This window comes from Heterodontus francisci, unplaced genomic scaffold, assembly GCF_036365525.1.
Source record: "Heterodontus francisci isolate sHetFra1 unplaced genomic scaffold, sHetFra1.hap1 HAP1_SCAFFOLD_86, whole genome shotgun sequence".
Lineage (NCBI taxonomy): Eukaryota > Metazoa > Chordata > Chondrichthyes > Heterodontiformes > Heterodontidae > Heterodontus > Heterodontus francisci.
Window position 1 is genome coordinate 1,571,748 of NW_027141093.1, and position 22,288 is coordinate 1,594,035.

A 22,288-nucleotide genomic window follows, 5' to 3' on the forward strand; every position below is an offset into this window, starting at 1 on the left:
TGCTGAAACCCGGGATTGAACCAGGGACCTTCAGATTTTCAGTTTGACACTCTCCCAACTGAGCTATTTCAGCCCTGCTTTGACAGGGGCTTGGTGTCCTTGTTTTGGAAGAAAATACATACATTCAAGTTTTCCAAAAAATTAAAGAACACAACATGTGAGTAATATTCCCCATTGCTTTCTCAGTACTGATGGATTGTGAAGCGGGAGACAGCCAGAAGTGCCACTGAGCCGCACAGACCCCGAGCTGAGAATGAAATGAGATCAAATTCAATCTTTCATAGTGAGATGCTGCTGAGAGGTAAGAGTCCTGAATCAAAGCGAGACTTCCTCATTTCAAACATTCCCTGTACTCTCTGCTCATGAAGCCTTACAAAAGGGAAAAAACAGAATGGCATTCAAACTCACAACCCTGCCATTAAAAGTCTCATATTCGACTGACAGAACTGTCACTTCTACTCGGTCTCTTATTGGATGGATGCAACTCCAACGCAGGGATGGCATTCAAATCCTCCCATGGGTCCACATGTCAGACTGAGTTCCATGTTGTAGACTCAAGCAAAGGAAATCTGCTCAGTTCCAAAACTATCAGTGAGTTGAAGCTCATTCCGATCATCATCATCAGAGGTCAGAACTACCTGGTGAAAGAAAGCACCCTGAAGAAGGATCCACAATTATTCAAATGCATCAACAAAGTGAAAAACAAGAAAATCAATGAGCCAATGCAAGCCAAACAACAGAAATGGGAAAGGTTTCCTTTCCATACCAGAACCCAGTTCTGTTGTTTTTTGGAGCCAGGCTTCAGTTAAAGTTACATCTTTATATTCCTACTTGGCTCTCTGTACATTTCATTCATTCCAATTTTGTCGACAAGCTCTTTGAATCCAGCCCTCTGGTCCTCAAGCAGGCTCCATATGGAAATCAATTCCGCCTTCTGTAAGGCTGAAACCAATCGACGACCTTAAACTAAAAACACCAACAAAGAAGGGCTTGTCCAGGATTTGAACCCAGGATCTCTCACACATTAATTAATCACTTACCCTAAGCAAGAATCATACCCCGAGATCAACATGCCACTGATATCAGAACTTCCTTTTAGCTCCTGTGGAATTTCACTGGCAGCCAAAGCCAATCATCCATTTTTTTTCAGATCAAAGCAACATCCTGCAAATTCTGAAATAAAAACAGAAAGTGCTGGAAATGTTCAGAAACTCTGGCAGCATCTGTGGAGAGAGAAACAGAGTTAACCTTTCAGGGCGTTTCCCTTTTGTTTGAGCCATCCTTTCACACTGCTTCTGTCCACCCAATCTCACCATCTATTCTATCCAGATTCCACCCACTCACCACCTAAATACATTTGTCATGAATTCCTCATATCTTTTAATAATGACAATTTTATATTTCTGGCCTTTGCTTTGGACTCCACCACAAGTGGTATCATGTCTCCATCAACCCAATCAAACCCATTCACTATTTCCTCACATTGCAATGTTTCTTTCACCCTGACAGACTGTGAAGTATCTGCTGCTTGGTTGCAGTTCTTGCTTCCTGCCAGCAGATGTCACCTCACTCCAGTACAGTGAAGTTTACAAATCTGAGAGCCACACAAGAAGAAAAATTGTTCACATTATAGTGAACAAGTCCCTCTATTCCTGCACACTCTTTAGAACTGTGCCATTAAGTATATATTGCCTCTCCCTATTTCTTCTGCCAAAATGCATCACCTCACACTACTCACTATTAAATTCCATCTGCCACCTGTCTGTCCATTCTGCTCGCCTATCATTGTCTTGTTGCAGGCGGTTCATTTCATCCTCACTGTTTTCCACTTCTCCAAGTTTGGTTTTATCGGCATATTTTGAGATTCTGCTCTATATTCCAAGATCCAAGTCATTTATCTGTAGCAAAAAAAAGCAGTGGTTCCAACAGTGACCCTTGGGGTCGAGCACTGTATTCTGTACAATTTTGGTTTCCTTATTTTATATTTATTTAGAGATACAGCACTGAAACAGGCCCTTCAGCCTACCGAGTCTGTGCTGACCAAAAACCACCCATTTATACTCGCCCTGCAGTAATCCCATATTCCCAACCACCTACCTGCACTGGGAGCAATTTACAACAGCCAATTTACCTATCACCTGCAAGTCTCTGGCTGCGGGAGGAAACCAAAGCACCCAGCAAAAACCCACATGGTCACAGGGAGAACTTGCAAACTCTGCACAGGCAGTAGCCAGAATCAAACCTCGGTTTTTGGAGCTGTGAGGTTGCGGTGCTAACCACTGTGCCGCCCATGACAATGCCACTACGCCATCACTTCCCCTTATCTAAGGAAGGATATACTTGTCACAGAGGGAATGCAATGGAGATTCACCAGACTAATCCCCTTATGATGAGAGACTGCAGAAACTGGGCCCAAATTCTCTGGAGTTTCAAAGAATGAGAGGTGATCTCATTGAAACTTCCAAAATTCTTACAGGGTGTGACAGGGTAGATATGGATAGGATGTTTCCTCTGTCTCGTGAGTCTGGAAGAAGGGGACACAGTCTCAGAATAAGGACAGGCCATTTGAGACTGAGATGAGCGGGAATTTCTTTACTCAGAGGGTGGGTAATCTGTGGAATTCTTTATCCCAGAGGGCTGTGGAGGCTCAATTACTGAACATATTCAAGACAGAAATCAATAGATGTCTAAATACTACTGGGATCAAGGGATATGAAGATAGCAGGGAAAATGGCAAAGAGGGATATGATCAGTCACGATCTGTTTGAATGGCAGAGCAGGCTCAATGGGCTGAATGGCCTAATGCCCCTATTTCCTATGATCCTATGAACCCCAATAATGTACATCAGACGTTAGACCGAGCTATGCATTACATACCAGTTCAAAAATCCCACAGAGATTAAGACTGAAAGATACAGTATCAATTCCATTACTACAAAGTGAAGGACTTGGAGCTTGCAGACCAGCCCATGTATAAGATTGAAAGTTATGTTTTCATTCACAATAATTTTCACAGAGCTAAATATTGAATACCAATCCACAACTTGTACAGGATTACCAAATAAAACCTACAACTGTGAAATACAGTTAATCCATATTTTAAATTAAACACAACGCAAACAAATATTCATACATTGAGAGCGGGAAACAGTGAGAACAGAGTGGAGCATAAAGAGCCCGGGGTGGGGAGAGAGAGAGAGTAAGCAAGGGTTCACTCAGAGAGCAGGAAACGGTGAAAGCGGAGTGGACAGGAGTCCAAGCAAGCTGGAGTTTGGAAACAAAGTGAACAGTGACATCACAGGAAAACTGCAAGGTGACTGGTTGTGATTAACGGCTGTTAGGGAGTAACTGTAAATAGTTAGTACACCACTGTTAGGGTGGGTGTGTAAATGGCTGGGTTATAGCATTTCAACAACAGGCAGAATAAAAAGAGTATAAATTAAGTATTAATAATAAGGGACAAGTGAATCGTTGGTGAGTTTTTTGGAGTAAGGTTTATCTTAACTAGTGAACTGTATTGATTTTTAGTGGGATTTATCAGTACTAGGAATGTTTTATTTATAATTCTAAGGTGTTGTAGTACTGTTAAGGTTTTTTTTAGCAGTAGCAAATGGTCAACTAATGGCAGGGGTGTTTCAACCTTGAGAGTGCACCTCCTGTGATATGTGGGAGCTCCAGGATGCTTCCACTATCTTCGAGAACATTTGTGCCAGGAAGTGCTCTCAATTGTGGCAGCTTGAGCTCTGGGTTTTGGAACTTGAGTGGCAGCTGGTGACATTGCAGTGCATTCGTGAGAAGAGAGCTATATCGATAGCACGTTTATAGATGTGGTCACCCCACAGCTTAAGAGTATGCAGGGAGAGAGGGAATGGGTGATCAACAGGCAGTCAAAAAGAATCGAGTAGGTAGTGCAGGACACCCTGACTGCATGACGCTCTCCAACGGGTATTCAGTTCTGAATATGGAGGACAGTGATGCTTCCCTGGGGAGTGCAGCCAGAGCCAAGTCCATGGCACCATGGGTGACTCAGCTGCAAAGGGAGGTACAAGGAAGACTGGAAAAGCCATAGTGATAGGTGATTCAATAGTCAAGGGAACAATCAGGCATTTCTGTAGCCGCAGACATGAATCCAGGAATGGTATGTGGCCTCCCTGGTGCCAGGATCAAGGATGTCATTGAGCAGTTACAGAGCATCCTGAAAGGGGAGGGTGAACAGCCAGCAGTTGTGGTCCACATCGGAATAAACAACATAGGTAGAAATAAGGATGTTGTCCTGCAGTCAGAATTTGGGGAGTGAGGTAAGAAATTTGCAAATGGGACATCAAAAGTAATAATCTCCGGATTACTCCCAGTGCCAAGCGCAAGTGAGTACAGGAATAGAAGAAGACAGATGAATGTGTGGCTGGAAAGATGGTGCAGGAGGCATGGCTTTAGATTCTTGGGACCGGTCGGACGGGTTGCACCTGAACAGAGCTGGGACGGAGTTCCTTGCGGGGCATTTTGCTCGAGCTGTTGGGGAGGGTTTAAATTAGTTTGGCAGGGGGATGGGGACTGGAAGGTAGAGTCAGATGGGACAAAATCAGAAATTAAAATGGAAGGCAGAGAATTAATGGATGAGTCTGGAAGACTGAGGAAACAAAGTTTAGAAAATTAAAAAAGTGTTTGGCAGTGCTCAAGTGTATCTATTTCAATGCAAGGAGTATAGCAAATAAAGCAGATGAGCTGAGGACAGATAGACAGGTGGCAGTATGATATCATAGCTCTGAGAGAAACATGGCTTAAGGAGGGACAGGAATGGCAGCTCAACAGTCTTGGTTACAGGGTTTTCAGACGCGATAGGGAGGGAGATAAGAAAGGAGGGAGAGTGGCAATTTTTGTCAAAGCAACAGTACGGCAGCAACAGAAAGGGATTTTAACCACCCAAACATTAACTGAGATAGTTTTAGTGTAAAAGGAATTGAGGGAGCAGAATTCTTGTGATGCATTCAGGAGAAATATTTTCGCGAATATGTAGCAAGTCCAACAAGAGAGGAAACAGTTTTAGGAAATGAAGATGGGCAGGTGGAAGGAGTGGCAGTGGGAGAGCATTTTGGTGGTAGTGATCATAATTCAGTCAGTTTTAACATAATTATGGAAAGGACAAGGATACAACAAGAGTTAGAGTTCGCAATTGGGGCAAGGCCAACTTTACTAAGCTGAGGAGTGATTTAGCGAAAGTGGACTAGAAACAGGTACTTGAAGGTAAATCAGTGTCAGAGCAATGGGAAGAATTCAAGGGGAGATTCCAGGGGTTCAGAGTCAACATGTTCCCTCAAAGAAAAAGGGTGGGAAGGCCAAATCAAGAGCCCCATGGATGTCAAGGAGCTTATGGGTATGATATGGCAGTAAAGGAAAAATTATGCCCGACACAGAGAACTCAATACTACAGAAAGCTGAGAGGTCTATCGAATGTGGAGGGGGGAAATCAACATTGAAATTAGGAAAGCTAAGAGAGGCATGAAAGAATATTGGCATTCAAAATCAAGGTAAACACAAAGATGAATACATTAAGAGTAAAAGGATAACTAAGGAAAGAGGAGGGCACAGAAAAGACCATAAAGGTAACCTATATGTAGGGCAGAAGATGTTGGCATTGTTCTTAATAAATACTTTGCATCTGTCTGCACAAAAGAGGGGGACGATGCAGATATTGTAGATAAGGAAGAGGGGTGTGAAGTATTGGATATGATCAACAGAGGGAGAGAGGACATACTAATGGAATTAGCTTATTTGTAAGTTGATAAATCACTAGGGATGGATGAAATGTACCCCAGGCTGTTAAAAGAAGCAAGAGAGCAAATAGCGGAAGGTCTGACCATCGTTTTCCAGACCTCATTGGATACAGGTGTTGTGCTGGAGGATTGGAGGACTGCTAACATTGTACCTCTGTTTAAAAAGGGAGTGAGGGCTAGACCGAATAATTACAGGCCAGTCGGTCTAACCTCAATAGTGGGAAAATTATTCGAATCTATTCAGAGAGACAGGATAAAATGTCACTTGGAAAGGCACAGATTAATCAAGGATAGTCAGCATGGATTTGTTAAGGGAAGATCTTGTCTGAACGACTTGATCGAAATTTTGAAGAATTAACAAGGAAAATAGATGAGGGTAGTGCAGTTTATGATGTGGTCTACATGGATGTAAATGTAGGGGGCATGATCAAGAAGTTTGCAAATGACACAAAGATTGGCCATGTGGTAAATAGCAAGGAGGATAACTGTAGGCTGCAGGAAGATCTTGATGGTCTGGTCAGATGGGCAGAAAAATGGCAAATTGAATTCAATCCAGAGAAGTGTGAGGTGATGCATTTGGGGAGGTCAAACAAGGCAAAGGAATACACGATTAATAGGAAAATGCTGACATGTGTAGAGGAAGTGAGGGACCTTGGAGTAAATGTCCACAGATCCTTGAAGGTAACAGGACAAGTTGATAAGGTGGTTAAAAAGGCATATGGAATCCTTTTTTTTTCGACGAGGTATAGAATATAAGAGCAGGGAGGTTGTACTGTAACTGTATAAATCATTAGTCAGGCCACAATTTGAGTACTGTGTACAGTTCTGATCACCTCATTACAGAAAGGATGTAATTGCCCTGGAGAGGGTACAGAGGAGATTTACGAGGATGTTGCCGGGACTGGAAAAATGCAGCTATGGGGAAAGATTGAATAGGATGGAGCTGTTCTCCTTGGAACAGAGGAGGCTGAGGGGAGATCAGACTGAAATGTACAACATTTTGCGGGGCCTGTATAGAGTTGAAGTGAAGGGCCTGTTCACCTTAGCAGAGAGGTCAGTGACTAGGGGAATAGATTTAAAGTGATTGGTATAAAGATTACAGAGGAGATGAGGAAACGTTTTATTTCAGCCAGAGGGTGGAGGGGTTCTGGAACTCACTGCCTGATAGGGGAGTTGAGACAGAAACCCTCAACTCATTCAAAATGAGTCTGGATATACACCTCAAATGACGTAATCTGCAGGGTTTTGCACCAAATGCTGAAAGGTGGGATTAGAATGGGTGGACAGTTTTCATCTGGCACAGACACAATGGGCCAACTGGCCTCTTCCTGTGCCATAAACTTACTTTGATTCTATAAATTACCCAGCTGCTGCAGTGGAATTTGAACTCATGTCTCTGGTCCATTAGTGGAGACTTTTGGATTACTCGTCCTGTAAAGTAACCACAAAATCACCATACCCCTGGATGAGAGTTTTTACAGGTTTGTAATTTTATTTTCAGATACGGCACTGAAACAGGCCCTTCAACCCACCGAGTCTGTGCCAACCAACAACCACCCATATACACTAATCCTACATCAATCCCATATTCCCTCCCACATCTTCACACGAGGGGCAATTTACCTAACAACCTGCAATTCTTGGGCTGTAAGAGGAAACTGGAGCACACAGCAGAAATCCACGCGGTCACAGGGAGAACTTGCAAACTCCGCAGAACTGAACCCAGGTCAGTGGAGCTTTGAATCTGCAATGCTAACCACTGCGCCACTGTGCTGCCATAATGTGGAGTTCAGTCTACACAAATGGAATTGATAATCTATTTCACTCTGATCATGTATGAGATGTTTTTGGCTGGAAAATAATGCGTATCATAGACAACTGTATTTTTTATTTCCGCAGTCTAGGTGAGTTCTGTCCAGGCATCTAATTTACATCACAGTTTACACTTCATATCAGCATTGCTCAATCTGATACTGTATGTGATTTTTGGACTGGCAATGATTAGATCAATCTACACTAATGGAATTGATACTGTATGAGTTTTTCGAATAGTATGTAATGTTTAGGTCAATGTGCACTAATAGAATTGATACTGTATTTCAATTTGATATTGTATGAGTTTTTAGAATGGTATATAATGTTTAGATCAATCTACACTAATGGAATTAATACTGTATTTCAGTTTGATATTGTATGAGTTTTTAGAATGGTATATAATGTTTAGATCAATCTACACTAATGGAATTAATACTGTATTTCAGTTTGATATTGTATGAGTTTTTAGAATGGTATATAATGTTTAGATCAATCTATACTAATGGAATTGATACTGTATTTCAATTTGATATTGTATGAGTTTTTAGAATGGTATATAATGTTTAGATCAATCTACACTAATAGAATTGATTCTGTATCTTTCAATTTCACAGCGTGCGTGAGTTCTGAACTGGTATCTAATTTGTGTCTCAGCTCACAATCGCTTTCAGCACCTTTGAAACTTTCACTGTAATGAATGTTGGACTTGTATGTAACTTGTATCTCAGGGTACACTATGGGGATGTTTAAACATCCTTTATAATGAATGGGTGTGAGCTTTGGGTATGATATTTAATTTAAATCTCAGGGTACATCATTAGCTTAGATTCTGTGCCATTCAATCAGTAGCGTGTGCCAATTCTATCTGATATTTAATTGCTCGCTGAGTCTGCATTATATTTAGATTGACACATTGTATTTCAATCTGCTAGTGGGTGTGATTTTGACCTGGGATTGATGTATCTGACTGTCAGTGGGACTGAATTGGGGCGAAATGGAAACAACTTCTTTTTCTCCTGCTTTGTTTGATTGAAAATGTGTCTCTGGAACTTGGAATCAATGTGGGCCTGACTACTTCTACAGTCTGAGACTGGGGAACTGATGAACTGTCTATCCCTCTGCACTCTGAGTGATAATGTACCTACTGTGTGTGAGAGGAGCTGGCTGCACTGTTCCTTGTGCCTCGAGTGCAGCAACCATCACATTCATCACAATACCTTCAAGGATTTGCCTGTATGAAGAAAAAATATATCTTATAACTCAAGAACAGGTGCGGGGCAAAATATCAAAGAGGTGAATTTAATTTCTCAATTAATAATCATTAAGAACATCCACAAATGAAAACCGGTGTCAGTATCAGCCTCCACTGAAGTACTGAAGCTCCCAGCTCCTGCATCACAAGTGTTCTGGGCAGATCCATCCAGACAAAACACTGCACTGGGATCATCCCAACTGCTCTATGCTCTACACATATTTCCAGCCATCCTGCTTCATATGCACAAATTTTAAAAAATGAAGCCCGATATGTATATCCCTCAATTCATTTCTCCCCATACACTTGTTCATTTGTTCCACCTCCCCTTAAGTGCATCAATACTATTCACCCCAACCTCTCCCTGTGATAGAAAATTCCAGATTCTATCCATTCACTGCATAAAAACATTTTTCATGAATTCCTCATTGGTTTTATGAATGTTGATTTTATATTCTTGGCTCTTATTTCAGAAACCACCACAAGTGGAAACATGTCTCTGTGTATTCTATAAAAGCCCTTCACTATTTCCTCACTTTTTTTCATTTGTTCCTGGGACATAGGCATCGCTGGCTATGCCAGCATTTATTGCCCATTACAAATTGCCCTTGGCAAAGTGGTGGTGAGCTGCCTTCTTGAGCCGCTGCAGTCCTTGAGATGCAGGAATACCAACAGTGCTGTTTGGAAGGGAGTTCCAGGATTTTTACCCAACGACAATGAAGGAATGGCGATACAGTTCCAAGTCAGGATGGTGTGTGGCTTGGAGAGGGACTTGCTGGTGGTAGTGCTCCCTTGCATCTGCTGCCCTTGTCCTTCTCGGTAGTAGAGGTTCAGAGTTTGGAAGGTACCGTTGAAAGAGCCTTAGTGTGTTGCTGTAGTGCATCATGTAGATTGTGCACACTGCTGCCACTGTGCATTAGTGGTGAATGGAGTGAATGTTGAAGCTGCTGGATGGGGGCAATCAAGCAGGCTGCTTGAGTGTTGTTTGAGCTGCACTCATCCAGGCAAGTGGAGAGTATTCCATCAAACTCCTGACTGGTGCCTCGTAAATGGTGGAAAGATGTAAAGATGTGGGGAGACAGGAGGTAAGTTGCTCACTGCAGAATTCCTCGCCTCGGACCTGCTTTTGTAGCAAATGCATTTATGTGGCTGGTCCAGTTCAGTTTATGGTCAATGGTAACTCCCCCAATGTTGATGGTAGGGGTTTCAGTGATGGTAATGCCATTGAACATCAAGGGGAAATGATAAGATTCTCTCTTGTTTGAGATGGTCATTGCCTGGCATTTATGTGACGCAAATGTTATTAACCACATATCAGCCCAAGCCTGGATGTTGTCCAGGTCATGCTACATCTGGACACGGGCTGCTTCAGTATCTGAGGAGTAATGAATGGTGCTGAACATTGTGCAATCATCAGTGAACATCCCCACTTTCGGCCTTGTGATCCCACTTCTGATAAGTTGTCTTTTGACTTAACTAGAGGCATTTGGGAGCAGCGACGAAGAGCAAACAGAGAGCATGAAAGAATATTGACAAGCAAAATCAAAATGGATCCAAAGATGTTTCATCAATACATTGGAGTAAGAGGCAACTGAGGAAAGAGTAGGGCCCATCAGGGTGGAAGATGTGGGTATGTTTGTTAATGAATACTTTACTGTCTTCACAAATGAGGGGGTGATGCATATATTGTAATTAAGGAGAAGGAGTGTGAAGTATTGGACATGATAAACTGAGGGAGAGAAGAAGTATAAATGGGATTAGCATCCTTGAAAGTGGATAAATCATCAGGGCCGGATGAAATGTACCCAAGGAGGTTAAAAGAAGCCAGGAAGGAAATAGTGGAAGGTCTGACCATCAGTTTCCAATCCCTCACTTAAAACAGGTGTGATGCCAGAAGATGGGAGGTCTCGTAACGTTGCAATAAAAGCAAAATTCTGCAGATGCTGGAAATCTGAAATAAAAACTATTAGCGCTGGAAATACACAGCAGATCTGGCAGCAACTGTGGAGAGAGAAGCAAAGTTAATGTTTCTGTTCTGATGAAAGGTCACTGACCTGAAATGTTAACTTTGCTTCTCTCTCCACAGATGCTGCCAGACCTGCTGTGTATGTCCAGCACTTTTTGTTTTTATTGCTAACATTGCACCATGGTTGAAAAAGGAAGCGAGGGAACAATTAAAGGCCAGTCAGCCTAACCTCAATAGTGGGCGAATTATTGGAATTCATTCTGAGAGACAGGATAAACTGTCACTTAGAAAGGCTCAGATTAATCAAGTATCATCAGCATGGATTTGTTCAGGGAAGCTCCTGTCTGACGAACTTGATTGAACTTTTTGAAGAAGTAACAATGAGGATTGTGAGGATAGTGCAGTTGATGTGGTCTACATGGATTTTAGCGAGGCTTTTGACAAGGTCCCACATGGCAAACTGGTTAAAAAAACATAAAAGCGCATGCGATCCAGGGGAATGTAGCAAGCTGGATACAAAATTGGCTCAGTGGCAGGAAACAAGAAGGAATTGGTTACAGGTGTTTTTGCAACTGGAGGACTGTTTCCAGTGGTGTTCCACAGGGCTCACAACTAGGTCCCCTGCTTTTTGTGGTATATATTAATGATATGGACATAAATGTAGAGGGCACAATCAAGATGTTTGCAGATGACACAAAAATTGTCCGTGTTGTTGATAGGGAGGAGGATAGCTGTACACTGCAGGAAGATATCAATAGACTGGTCAGGTGGGCAGAAAAGTGGTAAATGGAATTCAAATTGGACAAGTGTGAGGTGATGCATTTGGGAGGTCAAAAAAGGCAAAGGAATACACAATTAATGGGAAAACACTGAACGGTGCAGAGGAAGTGAGGGACGTTGGAGTGAATGTCCACAGATCCCTGAAGTAGCAGTACAGGTCAATAAGGTGGTTCAGCAGGTATATGGAATCTTTTCCTTTATTAACTGAGGTATGGAGTATAAGGGTGACCTGGTATCCATGTCAATAAGTCACTGACAGCTAACATGCAGGTGCAGCAAGCAATTAGAAAGGCTAATAGTATGTTAGCCTTTATCACAAGAGGATTTGAGTACAGGATTAGTGAATTCTTGCTTCAATTGTATAGAACCTTGGTTAGACCGTACTTGGAGTACTGTGTGCAGTTTTGGTCTCCTTACCTTAGGAAGGATATTATTGCCATGGAGGGAGTTCAACGAAGGTTCATCAGACTTGTTCCTGGGATGGTGGGAATGTTCTATGAAGAGAGATTGGGAAACTGGGACTGTATTCTCTAGAGTTTCGAAGAATGAGAGGTGATCTCATTGAAACCTACAAAATACTTAAAGGACAGTCAGGGTAGTTGCAGCTAACATGTTTCCCCTGGTTGGGGAGTCGAGAACCAGGGGACGCATTTTCAAAATAAGGGGGAAGCCACTTAGGACAGAGATGAGGAGAAATGTTGTTCCTCAGAGGGTTGTAAATCTTTGGAATTCTGTACCCCAGAGGGCTGTGGAAGCTCAGTCATTGACTATGTTTAAAGCAGAGATTGACAGATTTCTAAATACAAATGACATAAGGGAATATGACGAAAGTGTGGGGAAAAGGACATTGAAGTGGATGATCAGCCATGATCATATTGAATGGCGGGGCAGACTCGATGGGCTGAATGGCCGACTCCTGTTCCTATGTTCCGAACCCCACATGATCAGCGAGGCACAGCCTCAGACCGACTTGTCGGGTGGTGTAAACAGATATCACTGCTTCTGATCTTCACCAGAACAGAGAGTGAGATGTAACATTGATCATCAAACAGACTGTGAGAGAATGCAACAGAATAAAACACATGGAGAGACACTGTGGAATAACAAATAGATTAGATTGGAATGTTGAATTCTGATTGGAATGGATAAAACACCAGAAACAACAGATTAAATTGGGATTCTCATCACTATATTGATCTGAGACAGAAAAGTGAAACTGATGGAAAGAAGGGAAGAAGGAAGAAAAGAAAGAATGGAACTGTTCAATTTTTTTCAGTTTTTTCACTCGCCCATCAAAGCTGGATTAAAAAAAGTTGCAAATAACAGAGAATTTCACCAAAAAGGGAGATTAAACGCTGCAGAAAGCTTGAATCGAAGGATGTCCCAACAGATCACCTGTTTAACTGTCTCCTCACTGGGGGATTTCAATCAGTCAGCAATATTATTCGCTACCTTTTTTTTGTTAATGAACCCAGAACTGTCACTTGGTGTTAATATCTGCATTCCGATTCCTGAATAATAAAATTGTGAGTTTCTCGATATTTTCTGGACACATTTCCTGCTGAAAGAACTAAGAACTCTTTTCTAATTTACACAATACTATATACACACTCATCAAGCCTCCGAAGCTAGCATCCTTGGTGCTGCTCTCTCTTCTCCCAAACCTCATCTCATGTGACTGTTACATCATCACTCTGACAGTGGGAGGGGTTGATCCCACTGTCTTCAGCATTAACCCTTTACATCCTTATACTGCACTGTCTGTCCAAAAAAATCAGTGGAGGGAACTTGATTTATCGAAACACCAACAGCTGCCAGTTGAAAATCAACTCAACCCATCAGAGAGAGAGAGAGAGAGAGAGAGAGAGAGAGACTGTCAGAGTGATCCTGCATCCAGTCCTGACCCTGTCACACTCAGCAGATGCTCACCCAGACCCCACTCTCATCAACACTGAACATTTTTACTGAGACACTTCAAATACTGTTTATAAAAGGCAGGAAAGGTCAAAGTTCACACAGTTGTATTGAAGAGAACAAAGTTTAACATATTCTGAACTTTTCTCGGTAACCGCGAGACATAGGTTTTCTTATTTGGTTCCTTTGATTTTTCTTGTTCCTGACTGACAAATATTCCAAACCTCAGATAAACCCGGTTGTGGGCGGCACAGTGGCGCAGTGGTTCGCACCGCAGGGACACAGCTCCAGGGACCCGGGTTCGATTCCGGGTACTGCCTGTGTGGAGCTTGCAAGTTTTTCCTGTGTCTGCGTGGGTTTTCTCCGGGTGCTCCGGTTTCCTCCCACAAGCCAAAAGACTTGTAGGTTGATAGGTAAATTGGCCATTATAAATTGTCACTAGTATAGGTAGGTGGTCGGGGAAATATAGGGACAGGTGGGGATGTTTGGTGGGAATGTAGGATTAGTCGAAATGGGTGGTTGATGTTCGGCACAGACTCGGTGGGCCGAAGGGCCTGTTTCAGTGCTGTATCTCGAATCAAAGTGACCGAAAATACAAAGCTCCGCGTGTAACAGGCTTGTGTTCTCAGCACCCTCCTTTTTAGTAGAGAAGCATCAACAACTTACACAAACCAAAAAAAAGAAGCTGAACAGCTTCCACCTCCACTGCCTCAGATGGATACTGGGCATCTCCTGGCAGGACAGAGTGACAAATGCGGAAGTACACCAGCGTGCAGGGATCCGCAGCATGTTTGCCCTCTTGAGTCAGTGGTGACTCTGTTGACTGGGCCAAATGGATGACGGTCACATTGCCAAATACATGCTCCATGGTGAGCTTGCTGTCAGCATGAGATCAACAGGTCAGGGAAAGAAATCAAGTCCTTTGGAGAGTGGGCATGGATTTATAAATGGGAGTTCATGCTTGACGAATCTAACTGCATTTGTTGATAAACTATCTGAGAATGCTGATGAAGGGAATGCAGTGGATGTTGTTTATATGGATGTTACGAAAGCATTTTATAAAGTACCACATAAAAGGGCGGTTAACAAAATTGAGGTTCATGGATTAGGAGGGTCAGTGTCCATTTGGATAGTAAATTGTTTTAAAGACTGAAAACAGCGAGTCTTATTAAATGGTTCTCGGTCAGACTGGAGGATAGTCGACAGTGGTGTTCCCCAAGGGTCAGTGCGAGAACCACTGCTTTTTTTGCTAAAGGTAAGTGACTTGGATCTTGGAATACAGAGTAGAATCTCAAAATATGCCAATGACACCTAACTTGGAGGAGCGGCAAACAGTGAGGATGATATGAACTGCCTGCAACATCTAATCTCCCACTTGCGTCATGTCCCAGTCTCGCTTAAAAGCAACACATAATGACACAAACACTCTGCAACACAGAACGCTGTCACACGTTCCTTCAGTGAGATTAATGTCAAGCTGTTTTCCAGGTTGAATGGAACGGTGAACAAATTTCTATCAAAGAAGTTACCTTTGAAATATCAGGACTGAATTTCTGGACAAGGAGGAACAGCCATTCCAAACTCACATCCTTCACGAAGGTTGTTTTCTCCTGTGCCTGAAATTCATCATGTAATTTGAATTACGAGTTCAAGCTCACAAGACACAGATGTGAACTTCTAAAGCATGTTGCTAATAATGACATAAGGCTCTGCTGGGAGTTGAACCCAGGATCTTCTAGTTAATAGGCAGGTGTTTTAGCCAACTAAGCTACAGAGCCAAATAACAAATGTTTCTACAGTTGAAATCAGAAGAGGGCACTATATTCTCATCCCATTTCTCCACTGGTCACAACATATTTTAAACAGTTCTCACTTCGTGATACAGTGAATCATATACTCTATTTTTCTCTGTACTGAGAATGAATGTTTTGGAAGAAAATACATACATTCAATTGTTTCTGAAAGGTTACAGAACACAACACATGAGTAATATTCCCCATTGCTTTCTCAGCACTGATGGATTGTGAAGCGGGAGACAGCCAGAAGTCCCACTGAGCCACACTAACCCCGAGCTGAGAAGGAAATGAGATAAAGTCCAATCTTTCACAGCGAGATGCTACAGAGAGAGGAGTCCCGAATCAAAGTGAGACATTCTCATACTGTTGTTGAATTTCATTTCAAACACTCCTTGTGCTCTCTGCTAATGAAGCCCCAAAAAAAGGGAAAAACAGAATGGCACTCAAACTCACAACCGTGAGATTAAAAGTCTCATGTTCGACTGACTGAACTATCACTTCTACTCAGTCTCTTATTGGATGGATGCAACTGTATGCTCCAATGCAGGGGCAGCTTTCAAATCCTCCCATGGATCCACATGTCAGTCTTAGTTACATGTTGTAGACTAAAGCAAAGGAAATCTGCTCACTTCCAAAACTATCAGTGAGTTGAAGCTGATTACAATCAACATCATCAGAGGTCAGAACTACCTGGTGAAAGAAAACACCCTGAAGAAGGATCCACAATTCTTCAAACGCATCAAAAAAGTGAAAAACCAATACATCCATGAGTTAATCCAAGACAAACAACAGAAACACAGAAGAATTCCATTCCATACCAGATACTAGTCGTATTGTTTCTGTATCCAGCTCTCAGTTACTGCTCCACCTTCATACACCCCCTTGGTGATCTGTACATTTTGTTCATTTCAATTTTGTCGACAGGCTCTTTGAATCCAGTTCTCTGGTCCTCAAACAGGCTCCGCATGAAAGTCAATTCCGCCTGCTGTCAGGCTGCAACCGATCGATGACCTTCAACTAAAAACACAAAAGAGAATGGGCTTGTCCGGGAGTTGAACCAGGGACCTCTCGCATATTAACCAATTATACACCCAAAGCGAGAATCATACCACTAAACCAACAAGCCACTTACAATGCATGTAGTTTTAGCTCCTTTGGAAAAGCTGTTCATCCATTTTTTTTCAGATCAAAGCAACATCCTGTAAATGCTGAAATCATAACAGAAAGTGTTGGAAATGTTCAGCAGCTCTGGCAGCATCTGTGGAGAGAGAAACACAGTTAACGTTTCAGGGTGTTCACCTTTTGTCTCAGCCATCCTTTCAGACTGCTTCTGTCCATCCAATCTCACTTTCTATTCTATCCACATTCTAACCATTCACTACGTAATTACATTTTTCATGAATTCCTCATTTCTTTTATGAATGACAATTTCATATTTCCGGCCCTTGCTCCTGACACCACCACAAGTGGAATCATGTCTCCATCTACCCAATCAAACCACTTCGCTATTTCCTCATATTGCAATGTTTCTTCAACCCTGACAGACTGTGGAGTTTCTGCTGCTTGATTGCAGTTCTTGTTTCCTGCCAGTAGATGTCACCTCACTCCAATACAGTGAAGTTTACAAATCTGAGAGAGACACAACAGGAAATAATTGTTCACATTGCAGTGAATGTGTGGGATTTAGAAATACTAGGAGTGGAGACGAGTTATTATTGCATTTTGTCAAAACAAACATAACTTATAATGTTGTGTTAAATCCATCACTCTGTTTTCTTGACTCTGCGAGTGACCTGGAGTCATTGAGTCACTGAGTCATTTGTGGGATTAAAGGAGGCCATTCGCCCCATCGAGTCCATGGCGGCTCTCCAGGGAACGATTTAGTCAGTCCCACTCGAATGCTCGATCCCCGTAGCCCTGTAAATTTATTTCCTTCAAGGGCCCATCCAAATTCCTTTTGTAATCATCGATTGTTTCCACTTCCACCACCCACATGGGCAGCGAGTTACAGATCATCACCAATCACTGTGTAAAAAAGGTTCTTCCGCACATTCCCCCTGCATCTCTTGCCCAAAACATTCAATCTGTGTCCCTAGTCCTTGTACCAATAGTTAATGGGAACAATTTTTCCTTGCCAACTTATCTAAAACTGTCATAGCCTTATACACCTCTATCAACTCTCCCCTCAATCTCCTTTGATACAGGCAGAACAACCCTAGCTTTTCCAGCCTCACCTTGAAACTATAATCCTCCATCCCTGGAACCATTCCGGTAAATCTCCTCTGCATCCTCTCAAGGATCCGCACATTCTTTCGAAAGTGTGGTGAGCAGAACTGGACACAACACTCCAATTGGGGCCAAACCAGAGCTTTATAATGGTTCAGCATAATTCCTCTACTTTTGTACTCAATGCCTCTATTTATAAAGCCCAAGATCCCATCTACTTTGCTAAGCACTCTCGCAATATGTCTTGCCAACTTCAAAGATTGATGGACATGCACCCAAGTCCCTCTACTCCTGCACATTCTTCACCACTGGAGCATTGAGTATATATTGTCTCTCCCTATTCCTTCTGCTAAAATACTTCACCTCACATCAGTCACTATTAAATTCCAGCTGCCACCTGTCTGCCCATTCTGCTAGCCTATCACTGTCCTGTTGCAAACAATTCATATCATCCTCACTGTTTGCCACTCATCCAGGTTTGGTGTTATCGGCATATTTTGAGATTCTACTCTATATTTCAAGATCCAAGTCATTTATCTGTAGCAAAAAAAGCAGTGGTTCTAGCACTTACCCCTGGAGAACACCACTGTCGACTATCCTCCAGTCTGACAAAGAACCATTTAATATGACTCACTGTTTTCTGTCCTTTAGCCACTTTTCTATCAAATTGGACACTGATCCTCCTATTCCATGAACCTCAATTTTGTTAACCACCCTTTTATGTGGTACCTTATCAAATACTTTCATAAAATCCATATAAACAACATCCACTGCATTCCCTTCATCAACCTGCTCTGTTAGTTCATCACAAAATGCTGTTAGATTAGTCAAGCATGAACTTCCATTTATAAATCCATGCTCACTATCCTTAATTAACTCAAACCTCTCCAAGTGACTGTTGATTTTTCCCTGTTTATTGTTTCTGAAACCTTACCCACCACTGCTGTTAATCTAACTGGCCTGTAGTTAGCCGGACTGTCCTTACACCCTTTCTTGAATAAGGGTGTTACATTTGCCACTGTTCAATCCTCTGGCACCTCCCCCGTATCCAGGGAAGATTGGAAGATTATAACAAGCCCTTCCGCTATCTGCATCCGCATATCCTTTTGCAATCTGGGATGTAAGCCAACTGGACCAGGTGATTTATCTACCCGAAGCACAGCCAGCCTTTTTAGTAGCTCCCTCTCTCAATTTGTACCCTATCCATTGCCTCTACTCTCTCCGCTTCTGCTGATATTTTGTCAGATTCCAATTCCTTAGTGATCACTGATACAAAGTACTCATTTAATATATTAACATTGCCCAGCACCTCTGAGCATATACTATCCTCTTTGTCTTTAATAAGGCCCACTCCACCTCTTACTACCCACTGATTACTTATCTACTGCTCAAAGATCTTTGGGTGCCCTTTCATGTTGACTGCCATTCTCTTCTCATAGAAATAAAGAATAAGCTAAATATAGAAGATATAAATATTTCCCATCCTTGATGAGGTGGAATTTTTTTATGTTGTGGGTGGTAATGTCCTGACCCACGAGTGTGGTGGAAGCAGAGACAATCAATGATTTGAAAAGGAAATTGGATGGATACTTGAAGGAAAGAAACTTGCAGGAGGAAAGGGATTGAGCTGGTGAGTGGAACTGACTCGATTGCTCCGGGGAGAGCCAGCATGGACATGATGGGCCAAACGACCACCTTCTATGCTGTAAATGACTCTGTGTTGTTTCTCAAATTCAATCCACTGGTGTTTGGTAAAGAATTTCAAAGTAAATTGTACAACTGGAAAATCAGAACAAAAGCAAGGGACGCATAAAGAATTGAAATTGCCTTTAGATCTTCAATCTAACACTCCCCCAACTGAGCTATTTCAGCCCCACATTGTTAATGTCTTTGTGTCCTTGTTTTGGAAGAAAATACATACATTCAATTGTTTCTGAAAGGTTACAGAACACAACATGGGAGTAATATTCCCCATTGCTTTCTCAGCACTGATGGATTGTGAAGTGGGAGACAGCCAGAAGTCCCACTGAGACGCACAGACCCCCAGCTGAGAATTAAATGAGATAAAATTCAATCTTTCATCGCAAGATGCTGCAGAGAGATGAGTCCTGAATCAAAGCAAGACTTGCTCATACTGTTGTTGAATTTCATTTCAAACACTCCTTGTCCTCTCTGCTAATGAAGCCTAAAAAAGGGAAAAATAGAATGGCACTCAAACTCACAACCCTGAGATTAAAAGTCTCATATTCGACTGACTGAACTGTCACTTCTACTCAGTCTCTTATTGGATGGATACAACTGTATGCTCCAATGCATGGGTGGCTTTCAAATCCTCCCTTGTCAGACTGAGTTACATCTTGCAGACTCAAGCAAAGGAAATTTGCTCAGTTCCAAAACTATCAGAAGCTTATTATGATCAACATCATCAGAGGTCAGAACTTCCTGGTGAATGGAAACACCCTGAAGAAGGATCCACAATTATTCAAACGCATCAAAAAAGAGAAAAACAAGAAAATCGATGAGTTATTATTATTGGAGATACAGCACTGAAACAGGCCCTTCGGCCCACCAAGTCTGTGGCGACAAACAACCACCCATTTATACTAACCCTACAGGAATCCCATATTCCCTACCACCTACCTACACTACGGGCAATTTACAATGGCCAATTTACCTATCATCTGCAAGTCTTTGGTGGGGGGAGGAAACCAGAGCACCCAGCAAAAACCCACACAGACACAGGGAGAACTTGCAAACTCCACACAGGCAGTACTCAGAATTAAACCCAGGCCCCTGAGACTGTGAGGTTGTGAGGCTAACCACTGCGCCACTGTGCCACCCTAATCGAAACCGAACAACAGAAACACAGAAGAATTCCATTCCATACTAGCTACTAGTCGTGTTGTTTTTGTATCCAGCTCTCAGTTACTGCTCCACCTTCAGACACCCACTTGGCGACCTGTGCATTTTGTTCATTTCAATTTTGTCGACAGACTCTTTGAATCCAGTTCTCTGGTCCTCAAACAGGATCTGTATGAACGTCAATTTCGCTTTCTGTAAGGCTGCAACCAATTGATGACCTTCAACTAAAAACACAGATGAAGAAGGGCTAGTCTGTTAACCTCTCGCATGTTAACCAATCAGACACCCAAAGCATGAATCATACCCCTAGACCAACAAGCCACTTACAAGGTGCATTATTTTTAGTTCTCTTTAGAACTGTGCCATTAAGTATATATTGTCTCTCCCAATTCCTTCTGCTATAGTGCATCACCTCACACTAGTCGCTATTAAATTCTATTTGCCACCTGTCTGCCCATTCTGCTAGCCTTTCACTGTCCTGTTGCAGGCAGGTCATATCATCCTCACTGTTTACCACTCCTCCAGGTTTGGTGTTATCGGTATATTTTGATATTCTACTCGATATTCCAAGATCTGAGTCATTTTCATATTGCAGAAAAAGCTGTGGTTCTCGCAGTGACCACTGGAGAACACCCACTGTCGACTATCCTCCAGCCTGACAAAGAACCGTTTACTATGACTCGCTATTTTCTGTCCATAAGGCAATTTTCTATCCAATTGGACAGTGACTCTCCTATTCCATGAACCTCAATTTTGTTAACCACCCTTTTATGTGGTACCTTATAATCCATTCTTAATCCATCCATCCATCCTTTCTTAAAATCCATATCAACAACATTCGCTGCATCATCTTCCTGTTAGTTCATCAGAAAATGCAGTTAGTCAAGCATGAACTCCCATTTATAAATCCATGCTCACTCTCCTCAATTAACTCAAATCTCTCCAAGTGACTGTTGATTTTTTCCCTAATATTGTTTCTAAAACCTTACTCACCACTGCTGTTAATCACACTGGCCTGTAGTTACCCGGACGATCCTGACACCCTTTGTTGAAATAGGAAGTCACATTTGCCACTGTTCAGTCCTCTGGCACCTCCACAGTGCTTTTTGGGAGGGTGTTCCTGGTTTTTGACCCTGCAACAGTAAAGGAATGGCGGTATAGTGCCAAGTCAAGATGGTGTGTGACTTGGAGGGGAACTTGAAGGTGGTGATGTTCCCATGCGTCTGCTACCTTTGTCCTTCTAGGTGGTAGAGTTTGTGGGTTGGAAGGTGCTGTTGAAGGAGGCTTGGTAAGTTGCTGCAGTACGTATTGTAAATGTTACACACTGCTGCCACTCTGCACTGGTGCTCGAGGGAATGAATGTTTAAGGTGGTGGATGGGGTGCCAATCAAGTGGGCTGCTTTGACCTGATGGTGTCAATCTCTTGAGTGTTGTTGGAGCTGCCAGCATCCAGGCATGAGTATTCCATCACATTCCTGACTTGTGCCTTGCAGATGGTGGGCAGGCTTTGGCGAGTCAAGAGGTGAGTTAGTTGCCGCAGAGTTCCCAGCCTCCGACCCGCTCTTGTAGTTGTAGCTGTAGCTGTAATAGTAATAGGCAACCGTCCGTCTCGGAAGACGATGGGCTACACCCGGGGTGTAAGTCACTTCTGTATTAAACATCGTTTGTTGTGGCTGTAGAGGACGACACGTGAGTGACGATCCCTTCCGCAGCTGGTACAGATGAATATCATTGGTCCGATGTCGACTGACAATTTTTCCTTCCTCTGAGCTCTCTTTCCCCCCAACTGGTCATTTCTTTTGTCCTCTGCTTTTCCCATGGTCTTCCTGAATGCCTTTCTCCAGGAATTCCAGTCAGCAGGAAGGAATTCCCATGTATCGACGACACTCCCAGTCTGCTGGATATC

At 42.5% G+C, this 22,288-nt stretch overlaps 1 non-coding gene across 1 annotated transcript; it reads right to left on the bottom strand.

The window, feature by feature from the left end:
* trnaf-gaa (transfer RNA phenylalanine (anticodon GAA)) lies at window positions 1-73 on the bottom strand. The gene has a single exon. It is a non-coding gene; the product is annotated as a tRNA-Phe (tRNA).
* Window positions 74-22,288: the final 22,215 nt, after the last annotated feature.